Source organism: Ictidomys tridecemlineatus, chromosome X (assembly GCF_052094955.1).
Source record: "Ictidomys tridecemlineatus isolate mIctTri1 chromosome X, mIctTri1.hap1, whole genome shotgun sequence".
Lineage (NCBI taxonomy): Eukaryota > Metazoa > Chordata > Mammalia > Rodentia > Sciuridae > Ictidomys > Ictidomys tridecemlineatus.
The window spans coordinates 102584105-102609136 of record NC_135493.1 but is presented as its reverse complement, the minus strand read 5'-3'; the positions used below and the strand labels follow the sequence as shown (position 1 = coordinate 102609136).

Below are 25032 nucleotides of genomic sequence, written 5' to 3'. Positions count from 1 at the left end.
AATAAAAAATAGTGTTCATCTTCTGGGACAGAATGGAGGGAATGAAAATTGGACATTTGGGAGACAAGGATGGGAAGAACTTTCACTATATATTTGAACCATCTTGCTATCACTATATATTTGAACTATCTTAAGTGTTAGTATGTATACTATTGAATTATGTTTAATATATCCACTATAAAACTAAAATTTGAACTTATTCAGAAGTCATTGCACATGAATAATTATAGCGTTATTCGTAATAGCCAAAAGAGGAAACAACCCAAATATCCATTGATGGGTTAATAAACAAAAGTTGTATATCCATATAGTAAATGTTATTCAGCCATAGAAATGAATAAAGTACTGTTGTGTCTTGAAAAGATGGATGAGCCTTGAAAATATTATGCAAAATGAAAGAACCCATACACAAAACACTACATATTGTATGATTCCTTTTATATAAAATGTTCAGAATATATAAATCCATAGAGACTGAAAGTTTAGTGATTGCCAGGGGCAAGGAAGGAAAAATGGGAACTTACAGACTGTGTATGGGGTTTCTTTGGGGGGTGATGAAAATTGTCTGGAATTAGATGTGAAGGGTGCCAAAATTTGTGAATTTAAACTACTGACTTTACTTGAAAGGGGTGCATTTTCTAATATATGAGTTATATCTAAAAGTAATTTAAAATATCAGCATGAGTTAGTAATCTATATGCCAAATTGACTCCCATGGGCTCATTTAAAACAAAATTATTTTTAAAATTTGCACTATTGTAAAGTAACAAATACCTAGTCCCTGATGGAATGTGAATTTGAGATCCCTAAAATGAATTTTTATTCCTTGAAAAATGGAAGTTAGTAAGTTTGACTCTTCCCTCCTTCTTGGTGGTGCTGGGGAACTTTTATTCCACTTCCATTAACTTACTGTTTCAAGTGTTTAATATTGGGGAAAAACTAAGGTGCTTTTGTCACTGATGCCTTTCCATTCACCCTCTAGGGATTTTTATGGTATGCTCAATAGAATATACTGATAATAAAGAATGCAGATAACTGGTCCCCACTACCCCCACCAAAAACTACCCCCTGTTAATAAATGAAGAGGAAGTCTTCTGAAAGTATTAACCACAACATTATCATAATTCTTAGTAACTTGACTTTTTCTTAAGTGAAAATTTGAACTGTGCTATTTCCTAATTTCCTTCAAGGTTTAGTTTTATCTGTTTATCAACTTCTTCCCAACTTCTTTAAACCGTCAGCCTTTGATTAATTTTCTACTAAATGTGCTCTTTGTTTTTTACAAAGCTTCTGGAAGACAACAGTAGGTTTGTTTGTAATATACTGCTTTAAAACAAAGTATAAAAAGGTGTTGGGTTTGTAGCATAGTGGTAAAGCACCCCTGGGTTCAATCCCCAGTACCAAAAGAAAAAGGGACATTGGAAAAATAAAAGGTTACAAAGAATGGAAAAATCATCCATAATCCTAAAATAATCCCTGTGGTTATCATTTTGATGCCCCCAAACTTTAAGGGAATATTTCACACATCTTGAATATTCATAAACTTTATATAAAGATTTTAACATGTAAGATTATATGAGGTACCATGTACCTCATACAAATGAACATGAATTATAAAACATGGTTAGAGATAATAACCAAGTTTAGAGTGGTTACCTCTGGAATGGGGGATGGAAAGGATCTTCCCTGAAACCTGAAAAGCTGTTTCTAAAAAAATAAAGAGCTACAGCAAATATCACAAAATCTTTAGATTTGACACTGCTTAATGGTAAGTACACATGTATTCACTATATCCCCTACATTTATGTACTTGATCTATTTATGTAATACTTGATCTATTTCATATTTAAAAAGATATATTGCCTTCATGATTGTTTGAATCTAAATCTATCATTCACTGGCCATCAGTTTAATTGTTTATCCTGACATCCTTCTCAATTAAAAAAGTTTGAAATCTTATCTTGTTTTCCAGCAAAAAAAAATTTTAAGCACCTCAAATACAGAAGAGGTATAATTTCAAATATATCCTAAAATTATATTTGAAATTATATCCTAAAAATAATTTCACCCTTAACCATTCACTTGTTATGAAGTGAATTTTAAAAGTTCAAAAAGAAATTCCCATTTGTTTTATTTCCTATATAGTGCCTTCCACAAATTTTAATAGCTATACATTTGTAAGCTCACATCACATTTGTAATTACATGTTAAGGTAGAAAATTTCTGGATCAAAAAGTCTCATGTGAAAAACAATTGTGATCATCCTGTTGGATTTGAATTTAGATGCGAGGCCTCTTTTTTGAGGGGTGGTACGGGGGATTGAACTCGGGGGCACTGGACCACTGAGCCACATTCCCAGCCCTATTTTGTATTTAGAGGCAGAATCACTGAATTGCTTAGCATCTTACTCTTGCTGAGGCTGGCTTTGAACTCTCGATCCCCTGTTTCAGCCTCCTGAGTGTCTGGGATTAAAAGCTCGAACCACCATACCTGGCACAAGGCCTCTTATTGCAAGGTTCTAGTTCAGTACGGTCCAAAGGAAGCACTAAATAATAAAACTGGAATTTGTTTTTTTCTGAACATGTTTTCAAAGGATCACAAAGACATGGGGTAAAATAAAACAGTAGAGTGATAATCAAAATGGTTAACAACTGCTATAGAAGGGAAAATTGGGCTCTCATACAAACCAATTATCCAATTTCACCTATGCTGGTTTTGTTTGTTTGTTTGCCATTATGGTGTTTGTTATTTTAGTTCTCTTTGCTCACACTCAGGGAAATGTTATTGTTAGTATTAGCTAATTTATTTTTTTAATTCAGTAACTATTAAGAATTGTGTGTGTGTGTGTGTGTGTGTGTGTGTGTGTGTATATATATATATAGTGCTTGCCTAGCATGCTCAAGATCCTGGGGTACCACAAGTAAGACATTATTGAAGGGAAATTTTTACCAGGTGTCCAGTGTACACATTTGTTCTTCCACAACAGCACATTCCCCACATTCCACATTTATATATATATATAAAATCTTTAGTCATTACACACACATTTTTTTTTCTTGGTTTGTTTAGGATTAAGTACCTTCACCAGATTTTTTTTGTGACCTGGATGGTATTCCAAGAGATAAAATATACTTGGGCTTTCCTGTGATAAATTCAGTATAAGGATGCCTGACCCACATCTAAGGAGACTGTTTACCAGAGAACTCAAAGGGCCTCAGATATTTTCACCTGAAAAACTGTCCTAGGGAGAATTAAATCAAATCTTGAGGCCCTAATCTTCTAAAGTAACCATCTGTGTTAGCTAATTGATTTTAAAAGAATAGTCACGAGTAGTGACTAAAACAAAGTTGTCAGGATCCTTCTGTATTTCAATGTTATCTTTATCCATTCCATGGACAGAGTTAATTCTCTAATTCTATGTATTAAATATATATGTGTATATGTATATCCTGTAAAGTTGTACTTCTACTCCCCAACACACACCAAGTAACTTGGGGTTACTGGAGATTGAATGCAGAGGTTCCTTACCACTGAACTGCATCTATAGGTCTCGCTCACCAAGTTAGCTTTCAATCCTACTGCACTAGCTTCTTGGGTTGCTGGAATTACAGGTGTGTGCCACTGTGCCCAGGCAGAGTATCTATTTTTATTCAATATACTCACATGTGAGCATACAAGAGTTCTGTAAACTTTCTATTAAGTCTGTACATTTAGAATACCCAAGATCAGGGCTATTCTATGGGTTACAGAATGGAATAAGTATTGCTGAAGGGACAGCTTGGGAGACTAAAGCAGGAGGATCACAAGTTCAAGGACAGCCTGGGCAACTTAGCAAGACCTTGCCTCAAATAAAAAGGGGCTGGGGATGTAGCTCAGTGGTGAAGTGCTTGCCTAGCATGCTCAAGATCCTGGGGTACCACAAGTAAGACATTATTGAAGGGAAATTTTTACCAGGTGTCCAGTGTACACATTTGTTCTTCCACAACAGCACATTCCCCTTCCTTCTCTCTCAGATACACAGATGTATGCTAGGGCCAAGGGCCTATACCTATTATAATGGCTTCATATACTCTGGAGTCTTGCAGTTTATGGCTGTCTCCTAATTAACTCCAATGTCTATGTTTAGCTAATTGAACTACTCTTTGGTAACCACATGGGCCTCCCCCACAAAAAAGATTGGCCTTCAAAATTAATGAAAGAAAATCCTCCATCCATACTCTTGTCTCAGATTTTTGGCTTGAGCCAAGATATTAAGTAGCTCAAGGCAAAGATTCTTGCCCCCATCTTGAAGGACTGGGGAAGGTACAGTGTAAAGCTGTATTAACACAGGTTTCTTTTATTTGGTAATAGTAGACAGGACTTCAAATTTAGTGTTGCTGTTTTTTTTTTTTTTCCAGTTGAATCTGAAGACACCATAATGCCAATAAAATAATCATACACACATGCCAAGTCGTTTATGCTGAAATGTGTCAAGTATCCAATCACATTTATTAAGGAATAGGCCATACAATATCCCCAATCTTTTCCAAATCCATCACTTGTAGTCTAAACTTTTATCAGCTTGCTAAAGGCCGTCTAGAATCTGGTTACCTTTTGAAAAGCTGGTTTCTTGTAAGAAGCAAATTTTACCACTAGATGGAGCTGCTCCCCACAGTCAAGGATTCTCTGTCTTCCTGAGACTCCCAGCAGCAAGTGATGTAGAAATTAGTCTTTGGTAATCAAAGTTAAACAAAAGCACCGTTGGGAGATGTACACGGTGCTTTCATGCTAGATGATAAAAACCTAAAGCTTAACTGATGCCATAAATTTACCTACCTACACTCTCCCGCATCTTTGCTTTTCCTTAGACTTTTCAATATATTGTAAAAGTCAGGTTTATAGATATTCATCTTCATAACTTAAAGTTCATCATTTAATAGTTGAAACTTTGATAATTACACACTATGTACTTGCCTACATTTATTCAGTCACAAATATATTCTTGGTTATGTCCTGTTTTATTTTTGAAACTTTAAAATATAAAAACCGGGGCTGGGGATGTGGCTCAAGCGGTAGCACGCTCGCCTGGCATGCGCGCGGCCCGGGTTCGATCCTCAGCACCACATACCAACAAAGATGTTGTGTCCGCCGAGAACTAAAAAATAAATATTAAAAATTCTCTCTCTTAAAAAATAAAATAATAAAATATAAAAACCTGGGGGCTGGTGTTATGGCTCAGTAGTAGAGTCCTGGCCTAGCACATGCAGGAAGGTGCTGGGTTCGATCCTCAGCACACATAACAATAAATAAATAAAATAAAGGTATTGTGTCCATCTACAACTAAAAAAAATTTTAAAAATAATATAAAAACCTCTGTTCATAATTGATTGTTTAAATACTATATGTAATAGAATCAACCAATTCCAAGGCAAAATACAGTCCTCATTATAGTCCCAATACAAACCAAATTATTTTTCACTCTTATTATTTTTGCCTTTCACCTATTTGGTTGTAGAAAATTTTAAAGAAAAAGAATCTCTAATAATCCATGAACGTAACCAAATTAAAATAAAGTCGTGTTAACTGTATAGCATAATTATGGTCTCAATATGTGGCAAATCTTTTTTAACTATTATCATTGTCATTAGCTTCTTACATATTGAACTTTACAAAGCTATTAAGAAAGTTTTCCGGATTACTATAAACCATCAACATTTTGATCAAATGTTCTAAGCACCATAAGCACCGTAGCATTCAAATATATTAAAATCTAGCTAATATGGAAAAAGATGAATAATCTAATTTATAGGATATTATGTAGTTAAAAATGAATTCATACAGTTGTATGAGACAATGGGTATACTTGTAATATAAGATCACAATAAGGGGGCTGGGGTTGTAGCTCAGTGGTAGAGCACTTGGGCGGCACATAAAAATAAAATAAAGGTATTGTGTTCACCTACAACTAAAAAAATATTTAAAAAGATCACAATAAGTTCATGTCAATGTTAAAAAGCTATAAACCAGGATTAAATTCTTTTAATCATAAAACAGTTATTGAGCCAACAACTTCACCATCCTAATTCCAAAGACATTTTTTTTGAGTAAAGCATATTTTCCATGGAATTGTTTTTATTTAAAATAAGAAATTTAAATTTTCTTCTTTAATATAGTACTCTTAAAAGTATCATGAACTATATTGGAATTGAGCAATCCGAATTAATTATTATCCAAGGGAGGTAATGACATTCATCATTGCATTACACTATTAGTGAGAAATTTAGTTGTAGATGTATGGATGGATGCTAAAAATACTCACCATAAAGATGTAGTCAAAGAGATTGTCTTGCTTCCCAAACTGTTTTTGGAATTCTCTTGTAGAAAGTTATAGAAAAGCTTTTTTATTTAAAACATAAGTTAAGATGTTAACTTGAAATACAGTGAATAGCCTTAGGGTTATACTGTTTTTTCCTCTACTTTCAGGTTTCTAGGTTAAAGAATCATGAATTTTGTTTCTAAATATTACTATAGCAGTTAATTTTAGTCCTCTAGGAAGTGATTAGAGAAAGGAAGGTACAATTTTTCTTACCAAGGTTTAGTAATCAATTGACTATGGTGTATCCAAATGAACTTGGCAATTTTTAATATTTATTTTTATTTTAGTTATAGTTGGACATAATACCTTATTTATTTATATTTATGTGGTGCTGAGGATCAAACACAGAGCTTCACAAGTGCTAGGAAAGTGCGCTACCACTGAGCCACAACCCCAGCCCTCAACTTGGCAATTTTAAGTGTGTATTCAGGAAGATTTTCCTGAAATCAAAAGAAAATTATCCATTCTGCTATCAAATATTGGGTTAGTACTATAAAATATATGTACTTTATTAATACATTTTACATAAATATCTTCTTAGAGTAATGCATGACAAAAACTAAGTTAATGATCTTTTTGGCATTAAAATTTCAGTTAAGGCTGGGTGAGGTGGCGTATGCCTGTAACCCAGTGGCTGAAGAGGCTAAGGAAGGAGGATTGGGAGTTCAAAGTTAGCCTCATCAACTTAGTGAGGCCCTAAGCAACTCAGCAAGAGCCTATCTCTAAATAAAATATAAAAAGGGCTGGGGGTGTGGCTCAGTGGTTAAACGCTCCTGGGTTCAATCCCCAGTACCAAAAAAAAAAAAAAAAATTTCAGTTAAAGGTGATTGTAGATTTTGATATACAGTAAGTTGTGTGTATGAGTTATCTATTGATTCATAATAGACTACCCCAAAACTTAGTGACTTGAAACAGCAGCCATTTTACTGGTCACAATTCTATAGACCATTAGTCTGCTCTGGCCTCAATAGGGGCATTTCTCTTGGTCTCACTTGAATCACTCCTGGGCCTACAGTCAGATGGCCCATAGGATGGAGGCTGGTTGTCCCAGGTTGACCTCACTCACACATCGGCAGGAACCTGGGCTGTTGAACAGGACAACTCAGTTGTTTTCCACACTGCCTATCCAGCAGGATATCTCAAACATCTTTCCCCTGGTGGCTGAGTTACAAGAGGGCAAAAGTGGAAATTGTAAAGCTTCTTGAATTTCTGGCCTAGGAAACACCACAATGTGACTTCCCCTGTTTTCTATTGGTCAAAGCAAATCAGAAGGCCAGACTAGATTGAAGGGAAGGGAAAGTAGGCTTAAGTGCATGATAAAAGAGAGAGAGAGAGAGAGAGAGAGAGAGAGAGAGAGAGAGAGAGAGAGAGAGAGAGAGTGCTAGAGCTGCAAACAGTTTGTGGTCATATTAATCTATCACATAGGGTTATTCAGATCAACTTTCTCATTGTAAATGTCAAAACAAGACCTTTAAAGTGTTGAGATGAAAAGACAGTAATGAACTTCTCAGACAATTTAAAATATTTGGATGATAGCCTATAATCAGAGAGATGAGCTATTGGAGCATCAAAGATGATCAGGCTTCATGCTTGGGGATCCAGATCCAGAAGATCAGAACAAGGATGTATTCAAAATAGAGGGAATCTTACAGGGGATTCTCCAGGTTTATAGAGGGGTTAAAAAGACCACAACCTCAGGATAAGGACTGGTTCAATTCCTTCACCCCTTATCTGAGGAGAAGGCTGCCTTGGATCTGAGCAGAGCAAGAGAAAAAGAATGAAAATGTAAAGAATCCCTGAGAGGGACATATCTTCCCTTATACAAATGTGCACCCCAATGAGCAGGGGCCATCAGGCCCTGAACTTGGTTGATGCAACTGGACTAGAAATGCTCTCAGGCACATGACTGAATTGAATCACAAAATCTCTTCATCCTAGGCCTTGGGAGGCCACCAGAAAAAAAAATCTTCAAAGGCAATAACCAGCACGAAAGTCGGATAGTACTAGAAAACAAGGCACCATGAACGAGAACCTGATAACTTATATTTTAACAATTTCAGATATTTTCTGACAAGTTTCAAGGAAGAAATGCCTTGCAAGGAAGAAAGTTATAAAAGGCAACATAGCCAGTTTGAAAAATAACGAACCTGAACTTCTAGGAATGGAAAATTCAATTACCAAAATTAAGAATACTGTGGCTTGCCGGGCATGGTGGCACAAGCCTGTAATCCCAGTGGCTCGGGAGATTGAGGCAGGAGGATTGCGAGTTCAAAGCCAGCCTCAGCAACAGTGAGGCCCTAAGCAACTCAGTGAGACCCTGTCTCTAAATAAAGTACAAAATAGGGCTGGGGATGTGGCTCAGTGGTTAAGTACCCTGAGTTCAATTCCTAGTACCAAAAAAAGAAAAAAAGAAAAGAAAAGAAAAAAAAGTGGCTTACAATAAGGGAGGGAAGGGAAAAGTAGAAGTTAATTGGGTTAGACACAGAGAATGAAGAGAAGGGAGGAGAATGGGAATAGGAAAGACAGTAGAATGAATCAGACATAACTTTCCTATGTTCATACATGAATACACAAATAATGAAACTCCACATTATGTACAACCACAAGAATGGGATCCAAATTAGAAGAAGTTATAGTCTACGTATGTATGATATGTCAAAATACACTATACTGTCATGTATAACTATAAAGAACAACAACTACAAAAGAATCTGGTGGCTTACAACAGATTGAACATATTAAATCTTCCACTAGTAAACTGGAAGGTAGATCAGGACAAATTACCCAATTTGGAGAACCCAAAGAAAAGAAGGTGGAAAATCTCTGCCTCCCAAATGGGAGTTCTGGAATGAGGATTGCTAAAGGAGTCCCATATAGGGAAGAAATGTCCAGGCCTGAGTATCGCCATCTGCTCAGTCATTGTCTAGAGGCCACCCCTTGAGAAGAACATGACCCCTGTTCAAAATCTGAAAGGGAGACAGTAGAAAGATTCTGACATAACTTTCCCATGTTCATATATGAATTCATGACCAGTGAAACTCCTCATCATGTATAACCACAAGAGTCGGAAGTGATACTTCATGTATGTATGATATGTGAAAATATTTTCCACTGTCATGTATAACTAAAAAGAACAAATGAAGAAAGAAAAAACAAAATTGGAAAGGGCCCTGAGGAACTAATGGCTGGGAATCATACATAGGTAATAAAACTATCAAAACTGCAAGGGATTGATAAGCATAGAAGATTGGACAGTGAAGAGGCAGTGGCTGGGCAGTAACATTACCAGAAGCTTTTAGGATGATGGTCATTCTAGCTTGTCCATACAGGAGTGTTCACTTTATAATAACAAATCATTTGTTTAGTTTTCTATTCATCTCTTATGTAGTTTAAAATTTGGGGGGAGAGGGGTACAGGGATTGAACCCAGGAGTGCTTAATCACTGAGCCACATCCCCACCCCACCTTTTTTTTTTTTTTATTTAGAGACAAGGTCTTGCTAAGTTGCTCAGGGCCTTGCTAAGTTGCTGAGGCTTTCTTTGAACTCATGTTACTCCTTCCTCAGTCTCCCAAGCCACCAGGATTACAGGTGTGTGCCACCATGCCCAGCTTCTTGTGTACTTTTCTATCTATCAATTATATATTACAATAAAAAGCCAAAAAATCAAGCAGAGGCAAAATCACAAGCCTACTCAATATTTGACCTTCTTCCTTAATATTTTTTTTCTGCATAGTATTTATCACCACCTCACACACGAAGTATTTTGTTAAATTATTTTGTTTGCTGCCTATTTCCCTTACCCTTTTCTAGAAATGTAAGCTCCATGAAAACAGGGATTTTTTTTTCACATTTGTTTATTTTTAACTTCCAGTGCCTAGGAATGGGTAGCACATGTTAAGTGCTGAAAGGACATGTATTGAATGAATGAATGGCTGAGTGAATGAATGAATGAATGAATGAATAACATTCTAAGAATTTATCTTTAGCTATAAGAGAGACTGTTCTAAGTACATTGGGAATGACACTTTAGAATGACACTCTATGAATGATGGTCCTCCTGATGGCTTAGGTAATGATTTTTCTTCCCATGTGTGGTGATCAGTCATTGCAGTTTGGCATGAAGGAAGGAACGTTAGCCATTTTATCTCCTGGAAATTGCCCCTGGAGTCACTTTTCGGCTTCTCCATTCTCCTTAATGGTTGAGGCAAAGTGAGGAAAGCTTAACAGAAATTGTCAGAACTCAGAGTGCAATTCTGGACATAGTTCTGCTTATTGCAGTCATCCAACTATAAAACTCCATCATAGTGGTTTTCTCCTAATATGGCCATTGTGGTGTAACCAGAGAACGCTATTGAGATTCATAAGAAAAAGTCTACATCAAACTCATAGTTAGTAATTTCCTAGTGAATTATGGGAAAGTGAACTTTCCGCTTCCTATTGGATACACATTTGTATTGTTTGATTTTTAAAAAGGTTTAATAAAGAATTGCAACTCTATAGAGAATGGCATAAAACTAAAAGCAAATCACAACTCGTGAGAATCCTGACGAAAAATAAAACACATTTTTAAAACATTAGAGGAAAACTACGTGTGGAGGGGAGCATTTTAATTAAAATCTTGAATTGTCTGCTTGGATTTGACACACAATGAGTTATGAATCAGTTATTAATTGTTAATAATTTATTTGATTGCATCATTCCCTCATCTAGAAAATAAGCAATCCTTACCTCTTAGAGATTGTGAGGATTAAATAGAACAATACATACAAATTTCATAGAGCATGGATGTCATAGAACAGCTGCTCAATAAATACTAACTAGTGTTATCATTTAATAAGCAGGAAAAATAGTAATGAAAATGCACATAAAAGGAAAAGGGGTTACTGAGTTTTTTTCTCCTTTCCTTTGTACCCTCTGGTTCCTATGCCTGTGTCAAAATGTCCGATGCCCAAAGAAGCCAGATAAGCAATGTAAAGAGGGAAGAGGGAAAGTAAAGAAGAAAAGGAGACAGAGAACTCTGTAGAACAAGGATTATATACACTGTGTGAATGGGAATTGTCGCCATGAGGGGAATAAGGGCCCAGGTTGCAAAATCCATCATGGTGGGAGTACCCAGTGGAGCAACACCACTCACTTCATTATGCCTTGAAGTGGGTTGTAGAACTCCAGAACCACCCCCCCAACTTGCTTCCCGGCAATGAAGTGTGGTGCTAATGGGAGGTGGTGGAAACTTGAAGGGGTGAGACCTAGCGAAGACTTCCACGTTGAGGACCAAGACTTTAACAGGTCAGCTCTAAACTACAACAACAAACTAGACATCTGGGGAATAAGAGTAGATTACATTAATTTTGGAATCTTTTGGGAAATAAAATCATTCCCAGAGCTTGAAAAAGTATTGCATTTCTCTACAAAGGACAAGCCAAGAGTTGAGTCAAGATCTCTTACTTTAAGGAAAAATGTAAAAAAAAAAAATTAGATTTTTTTTAAATAAAGCAAAATGCCTAAGAGGTTTAATATTGTGTATATTAACAGTTTATAAACTGTTGCTCGGGTAAGGGAATAGGCAAGCAACAATAATATTTATTTAATTGTTACTATGTTTGCAGCTTAGGTGTTTTAGGTGCTTTTTCATACAATATTACTTCTTGTACTTTCCTAAACACCCTTTAAATTAGTTACTATTATTTCCCCACTTAAACTAAACAGTTTATTGTGCTAAGAGAATGTTTTTTCCCTGGTGTATATTTTTCCATTTTTACTGCTTTGGGGGATTTATGCTTTGAGGGAAGGGAAAGAGATAAATGTTTCTAAATGCAGTGAGTGTGGAAAAAAGGAAAAGAAAGAGGGAAGCTCAGGTTCTGCTCCTTAAAGAGACTTGGGAAGAAAACTTCAGAGCCCCCAAAGAGTAGTCAAGAACGAGAAGGGGCAAATAACAGAATTCGACAAAGAGGTTGCTCCTAGGACTAGAATTTTCCCCAAGAAGAGACAAATTTCCTGAGTCCCTAGCAGCTGCTCAGAGAAGGGTGATTTGCCCAAGGTCAAAGAGTGACAGAACTGAGTGTGTCAGACTTCAAAGCTACATCTCTTAACCACTCTCCCAAACTTCTTAGCACTGTTGATTCTATTCTGATCATAATCAATTATTTTTCTGTCATATGCATTCCTGGGGCCAAAAATTGGGTGATGTGCTGGGCACGATGGTGCACACCGGTAATTCCAGTGCCTTGGGAGGCTGAGGCAGGAGGATCACAAGTTCAAAGCCAGCTTCAGCAACTTAGTGAGGCCCTAAGCAACTCAGCAAGACCCTGTCTCTAAATAAAATATAAAAAAGGGCTAGGGATAGTGGTTAAGTGCCCCTGGGTTCAATTCCCTGGTGCCAAATAAGTAAATAAGTTGGATGATGTACACATGCAAATATGCTACCCACAAATGGTAGTGACCCAGTCTATGGTCATGTGTGTTGCTTCCACCTGTCCTAAAATCCTGCTAGAGTTAGCTTAGATTCCACATACTAGTCAATGACAGACATTCTTCCTACTATATTTACTTCCAAGTCTTTATTTTCTACCTCAGTACCTTCTGTCATTAATACTTATTATCAATCCATAAAGCTTACATGACTGTACCTAAGTAGATGACCCTAAAGTAACAGTTTTTATCCTATCAACCACAGAAGATTTATTTGTTCTAGGGTTATTTTTTTTTAATCACTGGTTCTCTAGGGGGATTTTAGAACTGCTTTCCATGCCATTGCTTCTCAGCTAACTGGCAAAATAGCCTGAGCAGCCTTTGAAAGTGTTAGATGCTTGATAAATGTCTAGAACTTTTATTTAAAAATGAGAAAAGAAGGTGATCCTTCCTCTATGAATAATAAAATACCACAAAAGAAAAGAATCTGTTGTCATACTTGTGGTTAAGAGGACATAGTGTGAGATATACTCAATAATTTAGTTTAACAAACAAATTTCTTACTCACCTGTGCTGGGAACACACAAGAATAGAAACAATGGGCAACTAGAATGTCTCCATAAATTTTGTAAATAAAATGGAAAGAAAGAAAAATATTTCCAATAATTTTAACTGCCATTTAGGGAAGAGATTGGCAGTTAAAATTATTGGAAAAATTTTTCTTTCAAAAGATCAAAGAAATAAATCTTCGTGTCTTAAACTTTTGAATATGTCTTCTTGTACATCTGTCATCATCATAAGAAGAATGTGCCTTACTTAGCTCACCATTGGGATCAAGGACAATGAGACACATGGAGTTGACCCTGATCCAGCTCAGAGCAGCAGACTCCTTGGCTGATCTACAGCATGTGAGCAAGAGCAATGTTTTGTCGTATACTATAGACATTTTGTAGTTTGTCATTACTTCCCATATCTATTCTAAAGAGAGGACATTTTTAAAAAGAAATCCTACATAAACAAGTGTACAGTGATCCAGGATGCACTTTGAGTCAGCCACAATATGTTTGATAAACCAAAAGATAATTCAAAGAATCATATTAGACACACAAACCCACAAGAAAAGAAGCTGCAGTGATTCTAGAATTTTCTATGAAATAAATGCATCAAAGGTATGGGATGGGTGAGCATCAATCAATTCCATGCTTCAGTCTTGAATACTTAAAATTTTTATTACCTCAATACACATTAGATCAAGAACACCAGGTCAAGCAGTTGGTGTTCATAAGCTAGTGTATTGACCCTATGTAAATGTGAATAAATTCCTGGGATCATAGAAAATCCTCTCTCTTTTTTTTTTTTTTTTGGCAGCGGGGTGGGTGGTGGTACCAGGGATTGAACTCAGGGGTACTCAACCACTGAGCCACATCCCCAGTCTTTCATTATATTTTATTTAGAGATGGTCTTGCTGAGTTGCTTAGTGCCTTGCTTTTGCTGAGGCTGGCTTTGAATTTGTGATTCTCCTGCTTCAGCCTCCTAAGCTGCTGGGATTACAAGTGTGCACCACGGCACTTAGCTCCTCTCACAGTTTTGAAGTCACTCACTGTTAAAACAATGAAACTACATGTGGCAATTTGTTTCACTAATGGTCTCCAATTTGGTCATGGCTCTCTATATCCATGTTCTTGTACAATGATTCTGAATTTGTCCAATAGACAAGAGTAAATGAGATGCAAGCAAAACTGGAAAAGTGGCAAAACTTAAGGGATGGTCTTCTTTTGTTGATTTTTGGAGCTCTGACAATACCATGTAAAGAAGCCAGGCTAAAAGATGAGACCACAGAGAGCAGCCACCAGGCCATGTGGGCTGAAGGCTCTTAGCTGACCTCCTAGCTGACTGTATTCACAAGTGTGAGCCTAGAACTACCCATTTGAGCACAACCCAAATTGCCATGCCTCAAAATCGTGGATAAAAAAAAATTATTGTCATAACATTTTGGGAGTGGTTTTTTATACAGTTTCAGCTGATGTACCATGTGAATGACTCACATGGACAACCTCATGTGAATGCATTTGCCATTCTTCTCCAAAAGAAAACATAGATTGTTGCTACCTCTAGGAAGTTTGTAGAAACCTTAATAAAGGTAATAAACAACAACAAAAAAGTTAAATGTTCAAAGAAACCATCCAACGACCTGTTTAAAAAATAAGTTCATATTGAAACTTTGGGAGATTTAGGAGTCAATTTTGGTGTTTCCCTCTCCCTCAGAATTAAAAAAAAAAATTTAGTTGTTGATGGACCTTTATTTAATTTATTTGTATGTGGTACTGAGAATCGAACCCAGTGCCTCACATGTGCTAGGCAAGCACTCTACCACTGAGCCACAACCCCAGCCCCTCTCCCTCAGAATTTATGACAGAAACGCTACCAGTTTCAACTGATGGGGACAGATTTTTCAAAATAAGGGAAGGCTGTTAGATTTCTCTTTTTCATTGGAAAGAGATAATTCAGGTATGAGCACACACTATTATTCAATACCTTTACTTTATTTTTTTTATGTAGTGCTAGGGATCAAACCCAGTGCCTCATGCATGCTAGGCAAGCACTGCACCACTGAGCCACAATCCCAGCCCACTTGTGTTCTTCTTATCAGCATGAAGGAGACTTTTGGACCTGCATTTCTCCTCCTAGTAGTACCTGGTTGGTTGCTGAGGAAAGTAGCATATTCTATTGACTTGAGCCAGGCACTGTCAGAGCAGCCTTAGGCAAATTACCCTTCAAATGAAAGCATATGGGGGTCAGTACAGTAGGCCCAGCCTATAGTTATCCACCACTGACATGTACCCACCTCCAAGGTCTGTTTTTCTCCTGTGTAAATCTGAAATCCATCTCCTTTTCTCCATTTTCACTGACCCCAGTCTTGCCCAGACTCCCACCTGGAATGCTAAATGGGGATTGCTCTTAACCTGTTTCCTTGAATCCACAGTGGCCCCACTCTGATCTGGGCTCCACATGACATTCACAGCAATCATTCTTTTATTTATTTTGTTTAGATATACATGACAGTAGAGTGTACTTTGACATATTATACATATATGGAGTATAATTTATTATAATTAGGATCCCATTCCATATTTTTGGTACCAGGGATTGAACCCATTATAAACTCTAGAAAGCAAAGAAGGCTGAACATTGCTCATTCTTGGAGCACTAACATCAAGCACAGTGATATGCTGGCACATACCTGATACGCAGTATGTATTTGTTGATTGAATGAATGAGTTTGATGTGTGGAGTTGCAATTATACTTGGGGTACAAAATCTACTTGATTAGATATTTACTCAATGAATGAATAAGCCTGGGATGGGGGGTTAGCAAATGGGAAACCCTATCTTACATGGTGTTGAATATTGTTCCTTGCACAAAATAAGCCAAATAACTATTTTTGGAATAAATGACTAATGAGAAGATTTTAAAGAGATTACAAAGACTATGAACAAAAAGAGAATAAGAATTTGTTTCCTTTATATTTGAAGTAATCATGAATTATGGTCTCCTTTGTGTAGGCATGGAACTGATTTGTAAACAAAAAATAAATTCAGTGCTAGGGTATAGCTCAGTGGTAGAGTACTTGCCTATTATGCACAAGGTCTTAGGTTTTGATATCCAGCTTCATAAAAAAAGTAAATAAATGAACAGTTACTTCTCTGGATGTGAAACAGTAAATAGTGGTGAAAATACCCCGTGATCATAATTTCCTAATATTTCTATAATGTCTATGGGATGAAATTTTTAGGGTTAGACAATACTAACACCTCCCCAGTTTAGAAATGAGCATAAGCCATATAGTGAACTTTTCTTAAACATAAATAGAAATCAAAATAGAACACATATATTAACCTGTTACCCAATTGTCCTCCTTGTTAACCTTATTTAAAGTTTCATCTTTTTTTAATATTTATTTTTTAGTTATAGGTGGACACAATAACTTTATTTTATTTTTGTGTGGTGCTGAGGATTGAACCCAGTGCCTCACGAATGCGAGGCGAAAACTCTCCCTCTGAGCCACAATCCCAGCCCCTAAAGTCTCATCTTTTTTGCTTGTTTATTGTGCTGGGGATGAACCCAAGATCTTACACATGCTAGGCAAGCACTCTATCACTGAGTTACATTTCCAAACCTTCTTGTTTTTTTTTTTTTTTTTTTTTGTTGTTGTTTGTTTTTTAGACAGGATCTCACTAAGTTACTTGAGCTTGTGATCCTCCTGCCTTGGCCTCCCGAGTAGCTGAGAGTATAGACATGTGCTATTGCATCCTGCTTTATCACCTCTTGAATATACACAAATATATAAACATCACCAGGGTCATAGAATATCCACCCATAATGTGTTTGGTTTGTTTTTTGAGATAGGGTCTCCCTATGTTGCCCAGGATGGTCTTGAACTTTAGTGAGCTCAGGTGATCCTCTCACCTTAGCTTCCTAAATAGCTGGGGCTATATTGTGTACCACAGGACCCAGCTCTCATCCTTAAGGGTTTGTTTTATTTCTGTTGTTGTTTTATTTTGGTACCAGGAATTGAACCTAGGGGCACTTAACCACTGAGCTACATCTCCAGCCGTTTTTATTTTTTATCTTGGGACAGGATCTCACTAAGTTGCTTAGGGGCTTGCTAAATTGATGAAGCTGGCCTTGAATCTGGGATCCTTCTACCTTAACCTCTTGAGCTGCTGGGATTATAAGACTATGCCACTATATCTGGCTCCATCCTTAAACTTGAAAGTAACTCATTTGTGATACAATTAAACCTTCTGCTGCAGATGGTCCAAATTGATCACACCTTCCTGTATCCACGCCTTTGACTGGGCCCCATGAGTAGTGAGTTAAGAATTGAAGAAATAAGAATATTTTAATAATTTCCTTTATCCTTGAAATCATGAGCAATAAAATAATAGTTTAAGGTTCTATGTTTGGGGTTCATTGTTTTACATAGCAAAACTAACCACCTCAATATGACACTAACAAAGTTTTCTAGATGTTAATCTGATATATCACACCACTAGTGGCCTTGAGGAAGGAACCATCAACTCTGTGGGGTCAGGGTCTGGATGAGGAGATGCCTTTCAGAAAAGTCATTATTTGTTCAGAAGTTTGGTCAGACATCTGTGTGTGTATGCACATGCATGCACACACATGCATGTGTATGTTTGGGGTAAGAGGAGGCAGGGAGAGACTGAGTGTCCATGAAATTACATATGCTTTTGTAGAGTCTAATCTAGTGGCAAGTTATAACCTTATTTATTTATTGGTACCAGGGATTGAACCTAGGGGCACTTAACCACTGTGCCACATCCCCAGCCCTTTAAAAAAAATGTTTTTTTTTAGTTGTAGTTGGACACAATACCTTTACTTTTTTTATTTATTTTTATGTGGTGCTGAGGATTGAACCCAGCACCTTGCACGTGGTAGGTGAGCACTCTACCACTGAGCCACAACCCCAGCATCCCCTGCTCCAAGCCTTATTTATTTATTTATTTATTTATTCCTCCCTCCCTCTGAAGCAAGATCTCAACCCTCATTTCCCTTTTAAATATTTTATTAGAGACAGGGTCTCACTGAGTTGCTTAAGGCCTTGCTAAATTGCTGAGGCTGGGTTTGAACTCACCATCCTCTTGCTTCAGCCTCCTGAGTGGCTGGGATTACATGTGTGAGCCACCACACCCAGCTTTTAACCTTATTTTAAAAATTCAAAAACACTCTAAAATATGGAAGCATGAATTGGGGACCTGGGGCCATACATGACACTGAGAGTTCTAAGTCTCTAGGGAGGGAGAACTGTTGGCAGTCATTTGCTTTCAGTTGAATTTCTTTCTGATGCCTATTCAGCATGTTAGTGCAATCCTCTGGTTAGGATGCAATCTCCTTCACATCGTTAAACAGTGATAAATAGGTCCAGATGCTTTACTTTAAAAGGACATTTTAGTTAATGTTCCTTGAGGAGAGGCAATAGTAACCAATGTTGCCCATTTGTCTGGTCATTCTGGGCTCCAGATGGCTTCATCAATGCTTGAAGAAATAGGAATGTTTTATTGAGCTGCAAGAATAAATATTTGCTGAGCCATTTCTACCACTTTGGGAGAGGTTTTAAGGCAAAGCCTACAGCGTTTCTGGTAAAACTCACATGAAGTGTGACAAAGCAATCAAAAGTGCTCTCTACTGCAACAGGATGAGCTAGCTGTTTTTGTGTTTTCCACAACCAACAATTTATAGAACTGTTCTTCTGCCTACTAGCAGAAAAGCACTTTGGAGTATTACCAAGTGCATTTGCAAAGGAAGTAGTTTCAGGACAAAGAAAATAAATATACACAATATGTTCTCTGAGATCATTAATTAAATATCCCATCCAAAATCCTTGCAAATGGGAGTACCCTGTTAAAATGCCAGCAGGGGACTGCTTTGACGGCACTGTTGGTTTAAAACCTTGAAAAACATTTCTGTAGTTTGCTTGCTTAGTTGTAAGCGATTGCTCTTGCAATGAGATATGATTGTAAACATTATTTCACAAAAACACTTTTTAAAAAGCTTTATTTGTATTGGCAGTTGGAGCACAAATAATAAATCCAATTTGAAGTAGCTGTGGTAGATTGCAAACGTGGCCAAAATTTGTTTCTTCCCTTCACAAGGTGTAGTCTATTTCTCTAGTAGAGGAATCGAGTTGACCACATGACTTGCTCTGTCCAATGGACACTAAAATATATGAGGCAATCAGAGGCTTAAAAAGTGTTTGCACATTGAGGCTTGCCTCCTCTTATGGTTTGTTTTTTTTGTGTGTGTGTGTATTGGGGATTGAACTCAGGTGTGCTTAAACACTGAGCCACATCCCCAGCTCCATTTTGTATCTTATTTAGAGACAGAGTCTTGCTGAGTTGCTCAGGGCCTCACTACGTTGCTGTGGCTGGCTTTGAACTTGTGATCCTCCTGCCTCAGCCTCCCAAGCCACTGGGATTCCAGGCATGCACCACCACACCCAGCTTTCTTTTGACTTTTGAATGGAAGCCCGCAATTGCTATGTGGAGAAACTGAGATAGATTGCCAAGGAAAGGAAATTACATGGCCTAGTCACTGCCCCTAGTACCCTGGCCAACAGCCATTGGGTGAGGCTGGGCACGTGACCACAAATTTGCATGAGTAGACCCAGGTGAGAGCAATAAAGTCAACCCAGCCCGGAATCATCCAGCTGATCCACATTATTAGAGACTAAATAAATACTGGCTTTAAGCTACAGAGTTGTGGGAGAAGTTGTGCAGTAGAGAGTGATGGCTATGTTGCTTAAGCTTATAAAAAAGATTCATCGGAAGATTCTTGTGCATTTTGAGGTTGAACCAAGCGGGGATAAAAGGAGAAGATATCCTTGGGCCTCAGAAACAACCAGAATCAAGGATTTGAATATCAGCATGAAAACAAAACCCATATTGTCTGGTAAGCAATGAAAAAACCCAAACATCAACCCAATCAGATTTCCCAGTCCAATTTTTTTTAACCCATCCCCAGTACCTCCTATTTTACTGTTTCTGTGTATTCGGTTTTCATATTTTAGGATTCCCTCTGGGTGCAATGGCACACTTAGCAACTTAGCGAGAACCTGTCTCAAAAAAAAAAAAAAAAAACCAACAACAACAAAGAGCTGGAGATGTTGCTCATTGGTTAAGCATCCCTGGGTTCAATACCTGGCACAAATATAAATTCATTCCACATATAAATGAGATCATGCAGTACTTTTCTCTCTGGCTTATCTCAATCAGCATAATTTTTTTTTGTTTTTTTTTAAGGTTTTTCCGTGTTCTTATAAATGGCAGGATTTCCTTTTTTTTTTTTTTTGTACCAGGGAATGAGCCCTGGGACACTTAATCACTGAGCCACATCCCCAGCTCTTTTTATTTTATATTTTGAGATAGTCTCACTAAATTGCTGGGGCTGGGCTTGAACAACTGATCCTCCTGCCTCAGCCTCCAGAACCACTGGGATTAAAGGCATGTGTCACTGTACCAGGCCCTTTGCCTGACTTTTAACAAGTTATTTGGGGGGTTTGCTATTGAGTTATGTGGGTTCCTTATCTCTTGGATATTAACCTTTTATCATATAGCTCACAACATTTTCTCCCAACCCCTAGGTTGCCTTTTCATTTTGTTGAATGAATCCTTTGCTATTCAAAAGTTTTTTTTTAGTTTATTATTCTACTTATTTCTGCTTTCTATGCCTGTGCTTTGGACATAATAACAAAAATCAATCCCAAGATCTTGTGAACAATTTCACCTGTTTTCTTCTAGGATTTTTGTGGTTTCAGTGGTTTTGGATTTTATGCTTAGTTCTTTAATACACTGTTTTACTTGATTTTTGTGTATGATATGATATAAGATCAGAGTCTGATTCCATTCTTTTGCATGTAAATATTCAGTTTTCCTAACACCATTTGTTGAAAAGGTTATTTCCCCATGAAATATTCTTGTTGAAATAATTCTTGTTGAAATATTCCCTTGTTGAAAACTATTGATCATATATGCTTGGGTTTATTTCTGGGCTTTCTATTCTGTTCCATTGGTCTAAGTATTTGTTTTTATGCCAATATTATATTGCTTTGATTACTATAGATTTGTGGTAGATTTTGATATCGGGTAGCAGGATCCTTCAACTTTGTTCTTTTTGCTCATGCTTGCTTTGGCTACACAGGATCTTTTGAGATTCTATATGAATTTCAGGATTTTTTTTCTATTTCTGAAAATGTCATTAGGATTTTGCCATGAATTGCATTGAATCTGTAAATTGCCTTGGGTAATATGAACATGTTAACAATGTTAATTTTCAAATCCATGAACATAGGACATCATACTGATCATTTGTGTCTAATCCCTTTCGTTGATGTTTTGTAATGTTTGTGTGCAAATCTTTCGCTTCTGGTTTAATTTATTCCTAAGCATTTTTACTACTTTAAATGGGATTATTTTCTTGGTTTTATTTTTTCAGTAAAAATGTTCATTGTTATATGGAAATGTTGCCAGTTTTTGTTTTTTATACCCTGTAAGTTTACTCAATTTGTTTATTCTAATGAATTGTCTAATGAAGACCTTTAGGGTTTTCTATATATAAAATTCTGTCATTGGTGAACAAATAACTTAACTTGTATCCTATTTAGATGCCTTTCACTTATTTTTAAATTTTTTTAAGTTGTAGATGGACCCAATATCTTTATTTTACTTATTTATTTTTGTGATGTTGAAGATCAAACCCAATGCCTCACACATGCTAGGCAAGTGCTCTGCCACTGAGCTACAACCTCAGCCCTCACTTATTTTTGTTGCCTAATTGCTTTCACTGGGACTTCTAGTACTCTGTTAAACAAAAGTGATAAGAGTGGGCATCCTAACTTGTTCCTAATTTTTACATGAAAAGCTTTCAACTTTTCACTATTATGTTAGCAGTGGGTTTGATGTAAATGGCCTATGTGATGTTGAGCTACATAAAATGAAATGCAGTGTACAATAAGATACTGATATATGCCTATTAGAATGACACAAATCCAGAACAGTAACACCAAATGGTGGTGATAATGTGACTCATCAGACACTCACTAGTTGGCTGGTTAGAATGCAAAATGATACAGCCACTTTGAAAAGCAGTTAGAAGGTTCTTATAAAACTAAACATGTTCTTTTGTATTAAGATTTTTATTGATTCTTTTTAGTTATATATGACAGTAGAATCCATTTTTATATATAGGCATGGAATATTTCTTATTCTAGTTAGGACTCCATTCTTGTGGATATACATGATGGTGGGATTCACTGTGGTGTATTTATATATGTACACAGGAAAAGTATATCAGATTCCTTCCACTGTCTTTCCCATCTTCCTCCCTTCCCTTCATTCCCCTTTGTTTAACCTACAGAATTTCTTTTTTTAATACCTGTATTTTATTTTTTTTAATGTGCTGAGGAGCGAACCCAGTGCTTCATGCATGCTAGGCACGTGCTCTACCACTGAGCCATAACCCCGGCCTCTAACCTACAGAATTTCTGTTCTTCCCCTTTCCCCCCCACTTATTGTGGATTAGCTTCCACATATTGGTGAAAATATTTGACCTTTAGTTTTTCTTTTTTTCTTTTTTACATTTGGCTTATTTCACTTAGCATTTACTGGCAAATGTCATAAAGTCATTCTTCTTAATGGCTGAGTAATACTGTTTTTAATCACATTTCTGTGATATATATCACATGTTTTTTCATTCATCTGTTGAAGGGCACCTAGGTTGGCTCCATAGCTTAGCTATTGTCAATTGTTCTGCTATAAACATTGATGTGGCTATGTTCACCGTAGTATGCTGATTTAAAATCTTTTGGATATCTACCAAGGAGTGGTAGTGATTCCATTCCTAGTTATTTGAGGAATCTCTGCTTTCCAGAGTGGTTGTGCCAATTCGAAGTCCCACCAACAATGAAGGAATGTACCCTTTTCCCCACATCCTCACCAATATTTATTGTTCCTTGTATTCTTGATAATTGCCATTCTGACTGGAATGAGATGAAATTTCAGTGTAGTTTTGATTTGCATTTCTCTAATTGTTAGATATTGAACATTTTTCATATACTTGTTGACCATTTGTATTCTTTTGAGAAGTGTCTGTTCATTTTTTTGTCCATTTATTGATTTACTAAACATGTTTTATTGTATGATCCAGCAATCATGTTTCTTGGTATTTACCCAAAGGAATTGAAAACTTATATCCACACAAAAACCTGTACGTGAATATTTATAGTGGTGTTATTCATAATTGCCAATACTTGAAAGCAATCAAGATGTGCTTTAGTGGGTGAACATATAAATAAAAACTGATACATCTAGACAATGGAATATTATTCAGTGCTAAAAGAAATGTTATCAAGCCATTAGGCTCCTGTCACTCTTTTTGTGTCCCTGCAATCAAAGCTGATTCTTCTCTATCACTCCAAATAGGCAATATTTCTAATTCACAGATAACAAATTACACCTACCACAACTGCCCAAGCTTCAAACTTTGTTTAAAGGACCATGGGGACACTCCATCACTCTTTCTCTTACAATTGTAAAACCAGGTGTCTTGACTGAGCCTCATTCAGTCTAAGTCCCTACAATAGCCATTTTAATCGGAAGTCACAAAATCTTTCTGGTGCCTAGCCACTGAGATTTGGGATTTTTGTTACCATGGCCTGTCCTCACAATCTTTCCAGGCTAATAGGAAAATCCTTAGTGTTTAAAGCCTTTGTAGATTTTTCTCTGATGAAATGGAAATTTTAGAAAAGGAACTTACTCTGAAAAATAATGGGCATCTTGTATATCAAAGCTTATTCCACAAGTGATCATAATGGTATGAATAGCAACTCAACAACTGGCGTTAGCCAGAAACTAAAACATGATCTCCTCAAAGAGTGAGTTTGCTTATTGGCTAGAGCATAATTTTTTATAGTATATTCTTGCCTACCAGTAGAAAACATAGTATTTGAAAGCTACATGGGGAAAAATTGAATATTTGATTGATAAAATCGAGATTTGAATAATTTATTGCAGGTATTACTTTAAATAGATTATAAATAGAACATTATATTTAAGTGGTTTATGTTTGTCTAATATCACTGTAGCAAAAACTGAATGAATGGAAGTGACCAGGTTTAGAAGCACTTCCAGGCCCAGTATGTGATAAGTTCAAAGCAATACTTTATTGTAGTTCTAATCTAGCAACTTCCTTCTCTTTATCTTTCTCTTTCTTTGAGATACAATAGAAGGCCAAAAGTAAAGGGCAGGGAGAATGATTACAAGCAAACATCATTAAAATATCAAATATGGGCTCATAAATATTTGGTCATTCACCATTACCATAGACAAGAGCAGGAAAATAGGATTTTTTTAATCATAAATTTACCAAGAAGTCTTTTCCTTCAGCAAACTATTATTGAATTGAATATTGTATGCTAGAATAGAGAAATCTGATTAATATTAAAATTATAAAATACTACTGAATTTAATGAGCCAAATAGTTGTTTTACATATAATATTTGATTTATTGAATATTGAGTGAAAAGTATATATTTGTATATGATACTTTTAAATATAGTTTGAAATTAGTCATGATTTCATTCAATAGATATGTCTTTTAACAGGAAATTTGGCTTCAAAGGGTATTTTTCAGATTTGCATGTTATGCTACCAGTAAATTAAACTTTGACCTCTTTGTTGATCTACTGATT

At 36.5% G+C, this 25032-nt stretch overlaps 1 long non-coding RNA gene across 1 annotated transcript in view; it reads left to right on the top strand.

Annotated features, from left to right (window-relative positions):
- Positions 1–16515: 16515 nt before the first annotated feature.
- The window catches only part of LOC144371783 (uncharacterized), a 61988-nt gene continuing 53471 nt past the window's right edge, over positions 16516–25032 (top strand). Inside the window, exon 1 of the long non-coding RNA XR_013431895.1 lies at positions 16516–20237. This is a non-coding gene — a long non-coding RNA (uncharacterized LOC144371783). The remainder of the gene's footprint in view (positions 20238–25032) is intronic.